Raw genomic sequence first — 16,831 nt, forward strand, 5'->3', positions numbered from 1 at the left:
ATACTTGAATTTAGGATTAAGTAAAAATGGTTTATAACCAATGCATTATTGGATCAGTAGTTTTAAAACGATATATTTACAACCTTCCAGAAAAAGTGAATCTGCAAATTGATAATGACATATTTCCTTGTGCTTGTTGACAGGATTTCTATTCACTGCTTTCTTTCTTAGATGTAAGTACATGTACCTTCAGACTCAAAAGCATGCACCAAACAACACTTTTTAGGATCCTTTCATGAATAATACATTAACAAGCTTTCAGATGTTTATAGTCATCTCTCCCACTTAAAAGTGAGAAGAGAAGGATCAACTAATTTTTAGAAGGCAAAATTTCTGGGCTCTCTACTGACTCACTTTGTGAATTCATCCTTCCAAGCCTGTCTCTGGTTATACAATGTAATGACATATACTACCTACATTACTATTGAGTACAAAGCTTTAAAACAAAAAACTTGGCTTCAGGGATGTTTTTGTCTTCAGAGAAACCTAAGTCTGTTGCACAAAGTGACAAAGTTTTTCAAAGATGTCTATCAATATTTATGTGTACTCGCTGTAAGGTAGGGTGTATGTTATAGAAACCTGCTATATTGTACAAATAAAGTGCATGAAACAGCAACATAGCACATTTACAGAGCAATACATGTATAGGGTTATACAAAAATACAAATCTGTACAGAAAAATATATTGACATTAATTTTTTAAATTTATATTTTTCTTGTCTCCCCCCCACCCTCCCAGTTTCATGCTAAGTGGGCTACAGAGAAGCCCAGCTGCAAGGAATAACTTAAAATGAAAGGCCTCAACAAGCCTGGCCTCCCTGGAATTAATTATACCAGAAGGCAACTGATTCATGGGACAGAGTGAAGCACAGTGGAAAGGAAAGAACACCATATGAGGCAAAGTGAACCAAGATTAGGAGTGTTCAAAATGGAGGGCTTCTCTTTAGTGAGGTACATAAACTCAAGTTCCCCAAAGCTCCTACAATCCAGGATGAGGTATCTGAATCCTGTGAAATAGGCTACCAAAGATCCAGTGAGGGAATTGCATGAGGAAGTGACTGTGCTATAAGTTATCCCCCTGGAGGTCACAGATACTTAGGTTCCCTGCACAATGCAGAGGAATCGGAGACCACTGATCTCAGCCCAAGCTCAGCCCAGAAAATTTTCACAAAGAAGTTGTAAGTTCAGTATTACTTTAACTTCTTTCGTCTCCTACCTATTTCCTTTTCCCTCATATCACCATGGATTTAACATTAACATGGGGACAAGAAGATAATGATGATCATATTCAGGACTGTATTTATTTAAAAACTGTTAAATGCTTCTCTTCACTGTGCACTTGATTAAGTGATGGAGACATGATTGTGAGCAAAAAAGAAGCTCAATCTACGCTTTCATGGAGCTTTCTGGGAGAGGGAGAGAGATTAATAATAAAAGCTTGCTAATAAATAATTACAAATTTAGATTGTCCAAAGGAAAGGACATTATTTTTTGGCAGTGAATTACATGGAACCTGACTGAGACCATGGTAGTATTAAGTGACCAGATAGGTGACTAAAGGTAAGATTTGAGGATGGATAAGGATTAACGAGGTGAGGGCTAGTGGGGAGAAGTATTGAACAAAATACATTAAAGTTCTAGAGCAGGAGAGAGCATGGTTCATTGAGAAACTGAGAAAGACTGCAGTTGTTGGAGAAAAGATATAAAGAAAAACTGGCACAGGGTGGAGAGGTATCTAATATCTATACTGTTAGATCATTTTGACCTTTCTGAAGATTGAAGTCTTTGTCTTGAGATCAATGGACAGCCCTTGAAATGTTTTAAAAGATAATGGATGCATCATGATTTTTGATTTCTGTTTTGAAAAGATCACACCTGCCGTAATTCAGAGAATGAATTGTGGTGGGGAAGGCTGTCAGAATAAAAACTGAATTACTAGTTAGTAGGTTCTCTAATAGTCCCAGCAAGAGAGGATGATGTCCAGGACTAGGCGACAGTGGATAGAGTCAAGTGGAATGGATTGGGAGTTAGTTGGGAGATTAAGCTGGACAAGTTTTAGAAATCAGTGGATGATAGCAAATGAGGGAGAGAGCAATATTACAAAGGCCCTCCAGAGTTCTGATTTTCACTTGGATGATTTGTGGAGACTTTCATTAGTACAAAGAATAGTAGAAAAGGTCTTATTAGATTTGGGGTGAAGGAGAATCAATTAACTTCCATCCTGAGTACTTTGAATTTGAAGTACCTGTGTGACATCCAATAAGAGACATTAGTAGATGTTAGATATATATGGTCCAGAGCCAAAGATCTACTTTGGGAGCCATTCATGTAAGGGGAGCATTTGGAATAATGGGATGGGAGAAATTGCCTAAGGAGAATCCAGAGAGGGAAATGAGAATGCAGCCAAGAACCCATGCTTGAGGAACTACAACATTTAATGCCTGAGTGAAGGAGGACAAGCCTGCAAAAGAAACTACAAAGGGAGCATGTGAAAGAAAGAAGGAAATCTAGGAGAATGTGGAATGATTAAAATCAAAAGAAGTTTCAAGAAGGAGAGAGCAATCAACTGTGTCAGATACTCCTACCAAATCAGATACAATAAGCAATTCATTAAACTGGCCTTTTGAGGAAGATAGAGGTTGTCCGTGATGTTTGAAAGAACTGCTTTGGTGAATTGATAGGGGGATGGATTGGGGAATAAGTATAAAATAAGAAAGTGAGACAGAAAATATGTGCATATTTTCTGATCTTCTCCCCTGTGAAGGTGAGAAGATCAGTGAGGCGATAGGAGGAGGATTTGTGACTGAAGGAAGGTTTTTTGTGTTTGTTTGTTTTTGCTGTACACTGGCCTCTCACTGTTGTGGTCTCTCCCGTTGCGGAGCACAGGCTCCGGACGCGCATGCTCAGCGGCCATGGCTCACGGGCCCCGCCGCTCCACGGCATGTGGGATCTTCCCGGACCTGGGCACGAACCCGTGTCCCCTGCATCGGCAGGCGGACTCTCAACCACTGCGCCACCAGGGAAGCCCTGAAGGAAGGTTTAACTGTGAGGCCTGAACATGTTTTATGTAACCAGAAGAAGGATCACTACAGAAGAGACAAGGGGGAGTGGAGTGGAGTTCCTGAGAAGGGCAGAAAGGGTCATATCTAAAGCACCAGTGGAAGAAGTGAATTTAGGCAGGAAAAGAGACTCATCTGATGAAATAGGAAAAAAAAAAGTAAGAGATGATAAGGACAGATGTATGTAGGTTTGTTGGTTTGGAGGCAGTGAGCTGGCAAAGTTTCCATCTGACAGCTTCAGTTTTCCAGGTGATGTATGAACTGAGGCTATCTGTCAAGAATGAGGAAAAAGCTGGAGAGATGGTATACAATTCTGAAAAGAATAGAAAATAGTGGTACTGTTCAGAGTGGAACAATGAGTTGATCAGAACAACATAGTAGAACAGCATGGCTTTACCAAGCATTTATTCGGGATGGTTATTGTGATTTTGAAAAGAAGTTAATAGCCCTGTTTTGAGACTTTCTTAGCAGAGGACTGGTCTTATTCTCTGAAAGACCATTGTATACCCTCCACACACTAAGCCAAAACCATCCTCCTTGGCTTTCTCTTCCTATGTTACAAAAATCATCATCATCGCATATATCCAGTGAATAGGAAAAGAACATGCCTCATTCTTCTCCTTTTATGACACGTATCTTATTCACTGGGATCATCCCTCCCCTAGCTCAGAAGCCTTCAGACATTAGCAAAGGCATTCTAAAGTGGTTACGGCATAGACACTCCTACCTTTTTTGGCTTTGCCCTTTTTATTCCCTCTCACACATCTTCTCTCCTTTTCCAGATAATTGCTTTTCATGGTCATTCTCTTATTTCCTCACTCCTAAAAGAAATGATAAGAAAGCCATTGTGTAAATTGTGATTTTTGGAAGGTTACTTTAATTTAAGGAGATAATGTCCTAACAGGCAAGGTTGGGGGGTGGGTGGCAGGGAGGAAGACCCAAATGTTTTCCCATCTGATTTCAGTCAAGTTCACTCTAAACGTTAGGTCTTTTTATGCTGCTTTATACCCAGTTTCTGCAGCACTACAGCTCTGCAACATTTTAAAAGTAAGTCTTAAAAATCCTACAAACAGGTAAAATGCAAAAAAAAGAAAAAAAAAAGAGAGGCAGCGAGAGAAAACTCAAAAAAATTAAATAAAATGCCCTTTTAAGTTCTAAGTTGTTAAAGGTAATTAACTGGCTACAACCCAGCTCTCCAGTCCATAATCCTTAGCCTTTGAAAGAGCTGATTTTTAGACTTTAATTTTGCTTCTCTCCTCACAAGTGCCGAAATCAGAGAGAGGCACAGGGAATAGAGTAAAGGAAGAGTCTAATTTCTGAGAATATATCACTTTTAAAAAACATTTTAAAAACAATATTTAAAAGGTTTGTAATGAACTATTTTATACATATAAAGAATTATACATAACATACATTGCACAAAGAATTTAAAACCTGAACATTCATGAACATACCACAGCTAAAAAAGTAGAGCACTCTGTCCTTTTTCACTGCCATCTCTGAAGACATCTTCAGAGAAAAGGAAAAAGAAAGATTTAAAAAAATGGAATTACCTCAAACCAACTCCTGCCCACATGAAGTTGACCTCAATTACCCAAGAAGGCTCTCAGCTTAACCTCCAAAATAATATGGGAGTCTTCTTAAATTACATGCCTGAGACAGAACCCTGGGGAAAGAACCAGCCTCAGAAGATGGGCCCCTTGAAGCTGCAGAAAACAGCTGAGACACTCAGTCTCACCACTCTTCAGATCTTAAACAACTTGGTAAATAATAAATTTCAGGTGAGACTCAACAGAAACTGTCCCTTGACGCTGGTCCTGCCGAAAGAAGCCAGGATGAAGTCCTGTGTTAATGGCTTTAATATACTCCCTGAAGAATGCTGTTTTTATTGCTGCCCAACCTATGACATATCTTCTTTCCTATTAAATGAGAATGAAAACATGTCAGAATTTAATAAAGTTTGTCTTTACCTATAAACAATTCTAAACCAAATAAAACAACAATCCTACTCTGGCAGATGTTACTTAAGCTCTTCAGAGATGTTCACCCCAAAGTCCTCACAAACCAACTTCCAGAAGAAAAGTTTGTATTTCAGTTGCTCATGTAGGACTGAATCATTGAGCCTCAAATTAAAACATGCCTCAGGCAACAAGAAAATTTTTGTGTTGCTAGTCTCTCTAGTGCCTGACTGTAACGTGGTATATGTCAGAAGCTTCTTGAATATCCAGACTGCAAGTTCCAACTAAATAATTAATGCTATCAAAGTGTGGTTTCTTTTCTCTCCAGTAATTCTTCTAAAGTCTGATTTTTTTTTTTGCCAGACTGAAGCACTTTTCACAGGGTCTAGCGTTGAGGAAGCTGGAAGGTGAAATTGATAACACTCACACTCGTGCAATAAAAGACTGTCTTGGAATTCAAAGGAACATGAAACAGACATTGAGATTTTATTACAACTCCTTATAAACAATAAATTAATGTATAAATATTAGACATTAAACTTAACTGTTTATAAAAACTTGAGCGTTGAGAAGATTCTACCCTTCCATATTTTTACTCCTTCGAAAAATAAAACCTAAAATCTTTATCTGAACAGAAAGACAACATGATGTGAGAACTGCAACAGAAGTTGCTCTGTATCAGGATTTAGAAGAGGAGGATCTGTGTGGTCATAACCGGTTTCTTCGTTGAAAGAATAGGGAAAATAATTCCTGCCTGAGTGATTCCAGAGCTATACTGTATGGCTCAAAGAAGATCACATAGTATGTAAAAGTGCTTTGACCATTGCAAAAATACTACATACATGTGACCTATTAGACTTCTCTTTTCCATTTTTATGCTTTAGCTTTTGTCCTCATCAGTTGAATTAATTCTTATTGTAATAACTTGATTTAAGTGACTTGAAGATATTTCTTCAAATGTAATCCATTCTTGAATAAATAAGCAGGAAAAGAAATTGATATTAAATATTTATAGGAAGGAAAGTGGATATATGTGTATATGTATGTATATCTATGTATACACATACAAACATACTATAGGTATACTGGTAGAGATGGTGTATTAGTCAGGGTTCTCCAGAGAAAGAGAACAATGTGGAATAGATGGAAAGATAGAAAGATGGATGAACGGATGGATAGAGAGATGAGTCTGAGAAGTCTCTTGATCTACTGTCTGCAAGCTGGAGACCCATGAGACCTGGCAGTGTAGTTCCAGTCTGAGTCCAAAGGCCTGAGAACCAGAGGAGCCAGTGGTGTAAATCCTAGTCCAAACCTAGGTGAAGACTGATACCCCAGATCAAATGGACAGGCAGAAAGGGAACAAATCCTCCCTTGCTCTGCTTTTTGTTCTATTCAGGCCTTTAACAGATTGGATGATACCCACCCACATTGGGGAGGGCAAGTACCCTCAAAGACACACCCAGAAATAATGTTTAACCTGGGCACCCCACGGCTCAGTCAAGCTGATACATAAAATTAACCATCACAGATAGAAACACCTATTAGTTATCAGGTTTTTCTCTTCCCCTAATCTGCTTCTACCTTCCTCCTTGTTGACTTAACCAGATCTCCTTACATAGATTTCATTCAGCCTCATTTCTAACCCTTTATTCCTTATTCCAACTGGATTAGGCTTGTGCTTGGCCATCCCTTCAAACTGCTATACTTCTTACTCACTGGATTTGTAGGCTTACTTCTCACCCACCTCAATATCTTCTGCATTTTTAAACATTCTATCTTGCCATGGCAAACCGTATAGTCAGTCCTCTATGTGCTCACCTTAACTCTTCTTAGATCCTCTCCCTCACAATTTTATTCTTCAGGTTTCCTTCTCCGGGTCTCCAGGACACACATTCTCTTGTGTCCTCACTCCTAAAAACATCACTTTTGCCTCTTCTTCCCATTCAACATACTCTCCCAGGCTAAACTCCTAATGTCACAAAAAGTCATGTCTGGTCACTACCACTCCATTCTTTGTTCTTTACTCTCCAACCTTAGGAAGTTTTCATCTGGCCATTACATTGTCTCTGAATCTGCTCTGCCAGTGGTCACCAATGCCTACAAATCATCAGGACCAACTCCTGCTTTTTGTACTGCATCCAACTTGGCTTCCCTAAAGCCTGGACCACTCCTGCCTCTTCTTGCCTTTTCGGCTCACTATGCGCCCTCCCTTGATGCTTCCACTTCTTAAGCTATTAAATACTGATATTTCACATGGTCCCCTCCTTAGTAATTGCTATATTTTCCTTTTCTGGACACCTTCATCCACTGTTATAAACCCAAAATTTAAATCTGATGCAGAGGACTCCCAGATCTACATTACTAACCTTGGCTTCTCTTGACCTTAGTTCAGAGTTTCCAACAGTTATCAGGACATCTTCACATCTAACCAAAAACTCAATCTACTCGCAACCAATACTAATTCTATTTCTTCAGTGTTGCTGACTTCTCTTTCCTCCCTCACCCCTATTGCCAGTGTACTCATTTGAGGACCCATTACTTTTTGTTTGGACTATTGTGACAGCCTTTAAACCAATCCTCTCTCTCTGTCCCCAATATAGCCACAGGCTTTATCTTCCTAGATAAAGGATGTGATCATGACCCACTCCTGCTCAAGCACAGCTAATGTTTCCTGATTTGTTACAAAAATAAAGCCCTCATTCTTTAGCATGATATTTGTGGTCATTCACTTCATTTTTCTCTCCCATTAAAATCTTCCCTTCCCCCACCCCCACTTCTACCCTCAAACGAGAATACTAGTTGTCATTCCCCAAATTTTGTAGTCTCTGGGCCTTCATTGCTTCTATTGGTCCTTCTGCCAGAATATTCCACCCTAATTTATTGTTTATATCCAGATACAGGTTCAACTACGATGCCGTTAAATCATTCTTTAGTTGCCCAAGTTGGGTTTTATTTTCCCCTGTTCTGTGCTTATAGGGCACTTTTACCATGAAAGCATAATTGTGACTTGAGTTTCATTGTCTATATGTCTACTTTCTTCAGCAGATTCTCATCATTAAATTCCTCCACAGCACACATACTTTGTGCAAAATAGGAATTTGATAACTGTATTTGAGTTTGAAATGTTTCTCATGGAAAGATTTTTATATCCCTGAGCAGTACCACCAAATGACCTTAATCAACAGAAACAGCAGTCTGTTAGCATGTGTGTAGAAATGCTAAATGCTGAATTAAAACTTTTTTTGGTTATGGCACATCAAAATTTCCTTAACTTACAAAGTTCTTTACTTTTTTCAGGAGCATGTTAGCATTGCTGTTAATATTAGTAATTGCTCAACAAATGCTTGTGGGATGAATGTCAAATGAATATATTGGTATAGATGTTCATTTTTTTTAGTTTTTAGAAAGTGAGAAATTATAATGCCTAAGAGAGGCTTAAAAGGAAACTTTCAGCTCAAGTTCTAGAGGAGGCAGCTCCTTTTACACCTGACTAATAAAGTGCTGCAGGGCTGGCTTACAAGAACTGTTTTCCTTATCCCACAGGGCAGCTACTCTCCAGAGAATGGCTTCATTTTCTCACAGCTGTCATCTTTTAACCTTGTTTTTGAAATCAGATCTATGGAAAAAAAACACACCTGCTTTTCGAGCAGTTGCATGGGGACATGCTTTAGTGGGAACCAGCAGGAGTGGCTTCCCAATGCCATCATTTCATGTAGATTAGCCAAGACTACAGAGTGGTGCCCTCACCTTTCAGGTACCATTTAATCCAGAGTGTGCATTTCAGAGCCAGTCCATTGTAGCAATCACTGTGACATCTCATATCTGCTTAATTACGAGGTTGAAAATGTACCGTATTTTGAGTTTCTGGTTAAGTCCAAGTCGTTTTTCTTCCAGCCACACACTGCTTGACAGCAAGGAAACATTTCATTAGCAATAAGAATGACTTTCATTTTTTTCTTTCATTTTCAGCTTTTTGAAGAATTCTTTAAATGAAAATGCTAGCAAAACTTGATTTTCATTTCAACTCATTGTCACTTTGATTTATTCTCTAAGCAACCAATGAACGGGAACGTAGAGCAAGCAATAAAAATGACATTTTTCTTCTTCTTCTTTTTTAAAGAACACTCTCATATTGGCTCAAGGAAGCTTCTTCTCCAATAAGCCAAAGTATTGATCTGTTGAGTAGATCTGAAATTAAAGTTACCCATGACAAGAGGATTTTACCTGTCTTACTACTAAGAGATTTTTCTATTGAGAGTTGATATATGTGTGTGTCTGTGTGTGTTTCATATGTGGGTATAAATGTGTGTATATATTTACACACTAAAACATATTCACACTATTTCATACTGAGACAGATTTCAAATAAACTAAGTTAAAATAAGACAAAAATATTTATCTGATCCACCCTATTTTAAATTCTTTTCATAGCCCTTATTTATTATTCACTGAAGATCTTTACAAATCAGAGATGAAGAAGTACAAAATAGGATTTGAGAACAATCTTGGAAGTTAGACAGATCTAGGTTAAAATTCTGATTGCATTATTTCCTAGCTCTAAGGTCTTGGACATTTTACTGATATCTCAGAATCAGCTGCTTGATCTATAAGAGAGGAATAATTTTACTTACTGCATGGCATTTTTACGAGAATTATGTGGTAGCATATTTAAAGCATTAACATCAAGCCTAGAACACAGGGGTAGACAGAAGTGATAATGATTTTATTTAATCAAAGCATTGTAATGTGAAATTGGAAAAATTAATGAATAACATGCATCCATTATAGATGGAGTCACCATCCTAGTCCCAACTACCCTCTTACTGAGTGGGATCCTCAATTCCTGAGACTGACTGACTAATAGCAGAGTAGCTGCTCTACTCTGAGCATTAGGGTCATAGACGGTCAAGTTGTCCAAGAGCTTAAAGATCATTTAGCTCACACACCTGTCTACTCTCTTCTATTTAAACATAAAATAAATTTTTCTCAATTGAAGATTTGTCATTCAATCAATAGAGTTAGGTTTTAAAAATAAAAGTAAGAGATCATGAAGAAACCTAAGAATTTGTCCTGATTTCTTCTTTTCCAGTGCCTCTATCTTCCATCCAACAGATAGTACTATTAGCTACCCCTCCAAAATGCATTGATAACCTTTCTCATCAATTCCCCTGCTACCACTCTAGATAAGGCTACAGCTGTCTCTCATCTGGGCTTCTGCAACAGGCGCCTAACTAATATTTCTTTTTCCAGTTTTGTCTCTCTATAGTCCATCTAACTACACAGCAGTAGAGTGATATTTTTAGAAAATAATTCAGAACATGGCAACCATTTTTTTTTTATTGAAGGTTAGGTGATGTATAATATAATATAAATTACAGGTGTACAATATAGTGATTCACAATTTTAAAGGTTATGCCCCATTTAGAGTTATTATAAAATATTTGCTATATTCCCCCTGCTGTGTAATATATCCTTGTAGCTTATTTTATACATAACAGTTTGTACCTCTTAATCTTCTACCCCTATGTTGCCCTGCCCCACTGCCCCTCCCCACTGGTAACCACTAGTTTGTTCTCTATATCTGTGAGTCTGCTTCTTTTTTGTTATATTAACTAGTTTGATGTATTGTTTTAGATTTCACACATTTGTCTCTCTCTAGTCGACTTATTACACTTAACATAATACCCTCCAAGTCCAAGCATGTTGCTGCAAATGGCAAAATTTCATTCTTTTTATGGCTGAGTAGTATTTCATTGTATATACATATATACCGCATCTTCTTTATCCATTCATCTGTTGATAGACATTTAGGTTGCTTTCATATACTGGCAATTATAAATAATACTGCTATGGACATTGGGGTCCATGTATCTTTTTGAATTAGTGGGGTTTTTTTCCCAGATATATACCCAGGAGTAGAATTGCTGGGTCATATGGCAGTTCTATTTTTAATTTTTTGAGAAGCCTCCATTTTGTTTTCCACAGTGGCTGCACCAATTTACATTCCCGCCAATAGTGTACAAGGGTTCCCTTTTCTCCACATCCTCGCCCACATTTATTATTTGTGTTTTTGCTGATGATAGCCATTCTGACAGGTATGAGTTGATGTCTCAGTGTGGTTTTGGCTTGCATTTCCCTGATGATTAGCGATGTTGAGCATCTTTTCATGTGCCTATTGGCCATCTGCATTTCTTCTTTGGAAAAATGTCTACTCAGGTCTTCTGCCCATTTCTTAATCTGTTTTTTTTTTTTTTTTTGATGTTGAGTTGTATGAACTGCTTATATGTGTTGGATGTTAGCCTCTTATTGGTCATATAATTTGAAAATATTTTCTCCCATTCAGCACATTGTCTTTTTGTTTGTTGATGGTTTCCTTTGATGTGCAAAATCTTTTAAGTTTAATTACATGGCATTTGCTTATTTTTTTTTTTTTTTTTTTTTTTTTTTTTTTTGTCTTACGTGGGCCTCTCACTGTCGTGGCCTCTCCCGTTGCGGAGCACAGGCTCCGGACGCGCAGGCTCAGCAGCCATGGCTCACGGGCCCAGCCACTCCACGGCATGTGGGATCTTCCCGGACTGGGGCTCGAACCCATGACCCCTGCATTGGCAGGCGGATTCTCAACCACTGCGCCACCAGGGAAGCCCGCATTTGCTTATTTTTGTTTTTATTTCTTTGCTTTAGGAGATGGTTCCAAAAAATATTGCTACAATTTATGTCAAAGAGTGTTCTGCCTATGTTTTTCTCTAGGAGTTTTGTGGTATCCAATCTTACATTTAGGTCTTTAATTCATTTTGAGTTTATTTCTGTGTATGGTGTTAGAGAATGTTCTAATGTTATTCTTTTACACGTAGCTATCCAGTTTTCCCAGCATCACTTATTAAAGAGACTGTCTTTTCTCCATTGTATATTCTTGCCTCCTTTGTTGTAGATTAATTGACCTTAAGTGCATGGGTTTATTTATGGGCTCTCTATTCTGTTCCCTTCATCTATATTTCTGTTTTTGTGCCAGTACCATACTGTTTTGATGACCATAGCTTTGTAGTATAGTCTGAAGTCAGGGAGCCTGATTCCTCCAGCTCTGTTCCTCTCCTCAAGATATTTTGGTTATTTGGGGTTCTTTGTGTTTCCATAGAAATTTTAAAGTTATTTGTTCTAATTCTGTGAAAAATGCCCTTGGTATATTCATAGGGATTGCATTGAATCTGTAGAATGCCTTTGATAGTGTAAACATTTTAACAAAATTGATTCTTCCATTCCAAGAATACAGTATATCTTTCCATCTGTGTCATCTTCAATTTCTTTCAGCATTGTCTTATAGTTTTCCAGGTATAGGTCTTTTACCTCCTTAGGTAGGTTTATTCCTAGGTATTTTATTCTTTTTGATGTGACGGTACATAGGATTTTTTCCTTAATTTCTCTTTCTGATAGTTTGTTGCTAGTATATAGAAACACAATAGATTTCTGTATATTAATTTTGTATCCTGCAACTTTATCAAATTCATTGATGAACTCTAGTGGTTTTCTGGTGGTGTCTTTAGCGTTTTCTATGCACAGTGTCAAGTCTATGGCAAACTCTTAATTGCAAGCTTCTAATAACTTTCTGTGGTACTTAGAGTAAAATCCATACCCTGACCATAGCTTACCAGGTCCTATGAGATTAAACACCTGCCCCCCTCATTCTTATTTGTCCCATCGTATGCTTCATTCACCTAATCTAAACATTCACCTTTTGGGGACTTCTCTGGTGGTCCAGTAATTAAGACTCCGCCTTCAAGTGCAGTGGATGCAGGTTCGATCCCTGGCCAGGGAACTAAGATCCCACATGCCACAGGGCAACTAAGCCTGGGCACAGTAACTACTGAGCCCACGCACTCTGGAGCCCGCGCACCACAACTACAGAGCCCATGTACTCTGGAGCCCGCGCACCACAACTACAGAGCCCATGTACTCTGGAGCCTGTGTGCCACAACTAGAGAGCCCACATGCTGCAACTACCGAGCCCACATGCTCTGGAGCCTGTGCGCCATAACTGGATGAGAAGCCTGTACCCCACAACTAGAGAGAAGCCCATGCGTTGCAGTGAAAGATCCTGCATGCCGCAACTAAGACCCTACACAGCCAAAAATAAATAAATATTAAAAAAAGAAAAAAACAGCTCACCTTTTTAACTTCTCAACTCTGCTCCCTATATAGATCTAGCTTATTTCTGACTGATCTTTCTTGACTATCAATTTAAAGTTCTCTTACAATTTCAGTCTCTATCATATTACTCTATTTTATATTCTTTATCTTGTTTATATCTTTTTATTTATCTTTCTTTCTTGCAGAATGTAAGCCCTTGTTCCCCAACTGTGACCTCAGCACTTCCAGCAGTACCTGGAACAGATGGTGCTTAAATATTTGTTCAATTAATGAATATGTAAATGCTTTACATTTTAATTAATAATACTTTCCTAAATCCCTCAAAGATAAACATTATATTTCATCCATCTATGGATCTCTAGCTGCTGTGGTCCCTGCTCTCATGAAACATATTCTGTGGAGGAGATAGAATGTAAATGAGTAAACAAATGATGTAACTTTCAGATGGTGAGAAGTACTAGGGAGAACATAGTTTCCTAGGGCTGCTTTTACAAAGTACCAAAAACTGGGTGGCTAAGAACAGCAGAAATGTATTTCCTCACAGTCCTGGTAGCCAGAAGCCCATACTGAAGTGGCTTGTGGCAGCATAATTCCAATCTTAACCTGGTATTTTCCCTGTGTTAACATAGGGAAACATAGTTAACTTTCCTTATATACTTGTACTTTCTTCTCAGTTAATCTGTAAGCGTTTCAAGGTGAAAGACCAGGTTGATGGTCTCACATTCCATGTATGTGATGTTCAGACTTAATATATAGCTAGAAGTAAATGGGCCCATTTTATTAGAGAGCAGTCAGCAATAGTAGGAATGAACTTGTTATTCTTATTAGAGTGAATAGATCTTTTAAAATACCATGCATTCCAGCTGTTAACTGACCCCAGAGGAAGCTGGAAATAAATTGTTTATTAAGGGAAATAACATTTTATGGCCCAGAACTTTGCTTTAAACATATCTTAGCATATAAATTTAGATATTAGGAATAGTCACAGTGGTATACACAGGAAAGACTTGTCAAATGGAGCTATAATACAGATATCAAAAAATAAAAACTTCTCAAAAGGACATTCTGTACCTTCAACCTTTCTTTCACCTCTCAGTTAACTAACCTGATAATGGGGTTCTGCTATGTCAGTAATTAGAGCTATATTGGAGTAATAAGCCTGCCGTATGTTTCCCTACCATTTCACTGCGTTTAATATGCTATTGCTGATGTTTTTCTTTATAACTCTTTGGAATGAACTTTACCAAAGATGGGGGACTGAGAAAATGGCACAGTGAGGACTTTTAAGTTTAGAAGCTCACCCTAAGTGTCTGAGAATAGAATTCCAGTTTCACTTTAGGCTCTCCTGTGACAGTTTTCAGAAGACAGCACATTAGCCACAGAGTTATGCTGTGCTATGGACTGATTTCCTGCACATCCTAATCAAGGTACTTAAACTCTGAACTCAAACAGCATTGTCAGTTGATAGTTCTACCAGTTGTACATAAGTCTGGAAACTTAGGTAATTTTTTTATCTATGCATGCATTTATAGAAAGAAAATGTCTTTCATGACATTCTATATATTTGATTATGTTTTCCAGACTTTATGGACCCTCTGTTTTCTCTTGGGATTTTTCTGGACTTTCCAGAAAGTTGTAAAGATATAGGATCTTCTTAAGGAAAATTGACATTTTTGGTACAATTTTAATTCTAAAAGAGTTTCTATAGTGTTTGTTGAATCCTCAATATCTACTGTCTTTCTCAAGGAATTTTGGCAATATACATCAAAAGCTTTAGTGTTTTGCATCCTATGAATTAATAATTCTATCTTTAGAAATTTATCATAAAGACATAATCATGAATGTGAATAAAGACTTAACTATGTAAATGTTCATCAAAGCTCTGCTTGTAAGAGGGGAAGCGTAAGTTGTATTTTTCTGCAAGGCACAGAAAATCATATTAATAGTGTGGAAATAGTCTACTCCTAGATGTTTCTGCAATCTGATTGAGAAACTAGGCTCTTTCTATCCTTCTCTGCCATCCTCATTGGGCAGCATGTTTTTAGTTCTCTTTCTGTTGGCCATAAAATTATGGCCACAGATCCAAGCAGCAACCTGGAGAAAATGAAGTAAATGATAAATAAAGCTCTCCATTCATCATGGGGAGGGGTGATATTTCCCAGAAGTCTCCCTATCTCAGTAGACTTGCCCCTATCTCTCACTGGCCAGAAGTGGGTCATATGGCAAATTCTAGATGCAAGGAGGCTGGGAAAGTAGGTACCTGGAAAAAAAGATAGAATTTCCATGATTTATATGGAACACTCTTCAGTCATTTCCTAGGGGATAAATACACTGCAACCCCAAGCAAAATCAGGGTTAAATTAACAGGAAGAGGAGAAAATATGGCCATTGGGTAGGTACTAACATTCTTGTCACTCATGTGTGAAATAATTAGGTATAGATGCAATGAAACTTTCAAAGTTATGTTATAAATTTACTTCATACCATGGAAAGTAATTGTTAAATTATAAATATTACAGTTCTTTGTACTTTGGAAGATTAAAAAAAAATTCCTGGACTCAAAATACCGAAGGAAGACAGTAAGGCTTTGCACTAAAGAATTCCAAAATTCATCTCTGGGTAGAAGGAATTGTTAGGAATCAGAGTGAGATTAGAGTTTTACTAGGTAATATTTGACCAGGTAATCAAGTAATACTGGACTTCCATCCCATATTTCAGCCATTCTTCTACACAAATCCTCCAAGGAACAAATTTGTTATCTGGCAGTTTATCTGACATCCCAACAAGCTGGTGCCCCAGGTTAGAGATCTAAATAATCTCTTCAAAATCTAATGCTCACTCAACCCCCATTTCCTTCTACTCCCAAGTCCAGCCTTCATCGTGGGACCTTCTAGATTCTGGTGGCAGAGAAAAGAGAGGGGAACAGACAGGTTCTCATGAAAGGCCTGGATTCAATTGCAACTACTGCCTCTTATTTGGAGGTGTGAAGAGGGGAAAAAATTTCATCCAGTGTTTAACTTTTTAAAATATAATGACTCTGACCACTGGAAAATATACACTAGCAGCATTCTAATCTATAGCCTATAATGTTAAATCTCTGTTCAGAAACTGAAAGAGGAGGAAGAGAGGAGAGAAAAAATGTTTCCCTCTCTTGGTCCACAGGATAATTTATATTTCATATGAATCTTCTAAATTTTCTACAGTGAACATATTTTAATTCTATAATAAAATATAATAGCATGACATTTTTGACATAAGTTGCATATTTAATGAGGTGTTATTTCCTGAAAGACTGTTTTCCATTCTTTTAGTTTCATAGGTCATAACTTTTGCTGCAGTAAATAACATGCAGTAGTCAATACTGGGGAAGTGATAGATTTTGCAATTAATATTTATAGAAAATGGAAATAAATGAAAATTTTATAACTAAAAGGAATAGGATCAGGAAAAGGAATATAAACAAAAAATTAAACGTGATAGAAAAATAATATCTTAGATTTGAAATGAAGCTTTGAAGTCATCTACTTATTCTAATTTTTCACTCTCAAAAAGCAATCACCTCTTGACATATAGTCACTTAAGTTCTGCTTGAATGCTTTCAGTAACACAGCATTCACTATTATTTATATTAGTATAAGTTATATTACCACTGTTTAGTTATTACCAGCCATT

Source organism: Kogia breviceps, chromosome 3, assembly GCF_026419965.1.
Source record: "Kogia breviceps isolate mKogBre1 chromosome 3, mKogBre1 haplotype 1, whole genome shotgun sequence".
NCBI lineage: Eukaryota > Metazoa > Chordata > Mammalia > Artiodactyla > Physeteridae > Kogia > Kogia breviceps.